This window comes from Panthera onca, chromosome E1 (assembly GCF_046562875.1).
Source record: "Panthera onca isolate mPanOnc1 chromosome E1, mPanOnc1 haplotype 2, whole genome shotgun sequence".
NCBI classification, from domain to species: domain Eukaryota; kingdom Metazoa; phylum Chordata; class Mammalia; order Carnivora; family Felidae; genus Panthera; species Panthera onca.
This window is the reverse complement of record NC_138352.1, coordinates 9,219,680-9,222,197: the sequence shown is the minus strand read 5'-3', so window position 1 is coordinate 9,222,197 and position 2,518 is coordinate 9,219,680. Positions and strand designations below refer to the sequence as shown.

Genomic DNA, 2,518 nt, shown 5'->3' with positions numbered 1-2,518 from the left:
GATCATGACCTGAGCTGAAGTCGGACACTTAACCGACTGAGCCACCCAGGTGCCCCAGACAGGACAGCCTTTGTAAACACCATCAAGTCAACCTAATATCCATCCAAGGGGCATGCATGAGCAAGTGGCCATTTGTAACCATCCTTCGTCTCAGGAGTTCAGGGTGGTGGACAGAACCCCAAGAAGAGCAAATCTCTTTAACGTTCAAAGAACATACCCTTCAAGACCCTGCCACCACTGTACCCTTCTCTTTACAGCCCACAAAATCGTCAAAGTGCAACTTGCTCCCCAGACAATGTCCTCCCCCTTTTCAGGCAGATCCCGTCTTGCTCAACCTGATAAGGGCCTCACGATGTTTGCGGTTTCCTAGGTGACATTCCAAGGGTCTTGAGAACTTTGGGAGAGTGTGTGAATTCCTTTGATTTTGCATGGCTCTGCCCACATCCCCTGTTCCCGCCCCTTCTGGTTTTTTTCTACTTTTTTGAACTTCGGGGGGTGCTTCCAGCTGGCCACCCAGGCTTGCCTTTGGGATTCATGAGAATCTGCGTCTGTGAATTCGGGATGTGTAAGTGCGTGTTACAGGGACAAAAGATTCTCTGAGAAAGTAGCTTCCTTAGTCTCCACATTATTGCCGTTTGGAGCCTGCTCCTTCTGTGTGGGGGTCTGTCCATGTGCCGTATGTTCAACAGCATCCCTGGCCTCTGCCCCCCGGATGCCATAGCACCTTCCGCCTCTGGCTGTGATGGCCAAAACGTCTCCAGACATTCCTAACGTCCCTTAGGGGCCCAAATCACTGGCTGAGAACCACTGAAAACAAGGAAAACAGAAATCGTTAGTGTTGGGTTTTTTGTTTTTTGTTTTTGGTTCCCCTTGGCCTTGGGCGGTTCCCTTCCATATTAATCTCTGGGCTCTCGCCTTCCACCTGACCGCCCCCATGCACACACCCTCCCCTGCCCCAGAAGGCTTCATGCCCCTGTTAATTCCACCAAACTCCCAGGGAAAGCCTCCCTGAGCACCAGTTCCTGAACGTGCAGGGAGGCACGTTGGTTAGCGGCTGATGGGTGCATCAATGTGGTAACAGGTGAAGGGATCTGATGTGGGGGTGAGCAAGCCAAGCAGGGGGGTCATGATGGTCAAAACGGTAGGATGTCCTAGTCTGGAGAGAGGTGGGACTCCTGAGTGGGACACAGGAGGTGACTTCACTTGCTAAATATTTAAAGCTTAGAGGGGAAGCGGCTTTATCTCCTTCAACCTTCTGACTAAATCGACTCTTTGATTAACTCTGAATCTCTTTGTCTTTTAAAGGTTTAACTTTATAAGCCATCCACTCGGTTGGTTCATGCATGCTGTTACCTTCCCTGCCCTCCTGGGCTGGGCGTTCTCTCCTGGCCAGGGATGGGGGCAGCCAGACCTTCACCCCATCAGTGACCGACATACGAGTGGAAAGGATGGGGCAGCCGTGGGCGGGAGACCCGAGGCCGTTCAGTCGCGTGAGACGAGGTGCACCATCTCGAGCTAAGGGACCAGCGTATATAGCACAAGCCCAACCACACTTTACAGTATGGATGTAGAGGTGCACACACACACTCTGGAGAAGTCTTGACATAAATGTACCAAAATGTCAACAGTATCTACCCTAGTGTTGGATTATGTGATTTTAATTTTATTCCTGTTGCCTTGCAGTGCGTTTCGGGTTTTCCGCAATCGGCATGTTGAACGTAGAAACCACGTTAAGTGTTCTTTATTTTGTGTTATTACTATTATCGCTATTATTGGGTGCCTGCAGAGGCCAAGAGGAGCGATGCGTGTCTTTGCTGGAGGGGAATGACAACTTGGGGACTTGGGAGGGGGTGGGGCGGAGCCAAGCCTCACTGGCTGGGCTCAGTGTTCCTGTGATCCCCCAGAAATGGGGGGGGTGCACGTCTTGGGGGTGAGGTGCCCCCACAGTCTCTACTCATCTCTGGGGCATCTGGAGCCCTGGTAAACAGGCCTCTGTGTCCTGAGCCAGCCCCCAGCAAAGCTGTCGCTTGCCCAAGCCCAGGTCTCTGCCATCCCTTGTGGCCACCTGCAGGAGAGGAAGCCAGCTACTCAGAGGAAGAGCCCCACACTCATTACAGACAAACCCCTTAAGATCAAGGGAGGGTAATGGCCCAATTTCACTGTGGAGAACGCAGCCCTTGATGCTGTGGCCTGTACACACTCCACTTAATCCACTTACTGGAGTTGATTTGCAAGTCAGATTTTTTAGGGCACTTCTGAGTCCTTTGGCTTTTATTTTGTGTATTTATTTTTGTAACGTTTATTTATTTTTGAAAGAGAGAGAGTGTGTGCACAAGCAGGGGAGGGGCAGAGAGAGAGGGTGGCATGGGGGGGGGGGGGACAAGAGAATTCCAAGCAGGCTCTGTGCTCTCAGCACAGAGCCCCACGCGGGGCTCGAACTCTCCAGCTTTGAGATCATGACCTGAGCTGAAATCACTCAACTGACTGAGCCCCCCAGGTGCCACTGAGTCCTTTGGCT

General features: G+C 51.9%; 1 long non-coding RNA gene across 1 annotated transcript; it reads left to right on the top strand.

Moving 5' to 3' along the window:
* Positions 1 to 418: 418 nt before the first annotated feature.
* Positions 419 to 1,634, top strand: LOC132688615 (uncharacterized). The gene is made up of 2 exons (XR_009614620.1): positions 419 to 565; positions 1,306 to 1,634. It is a non-coding gene; the product is annotated as an uncharacterized LOC132688615 (long non-coding RNA).
* The last annotated feature ends 884 nt before the right edge of the window (positions 1,635 to 2,518 follow it).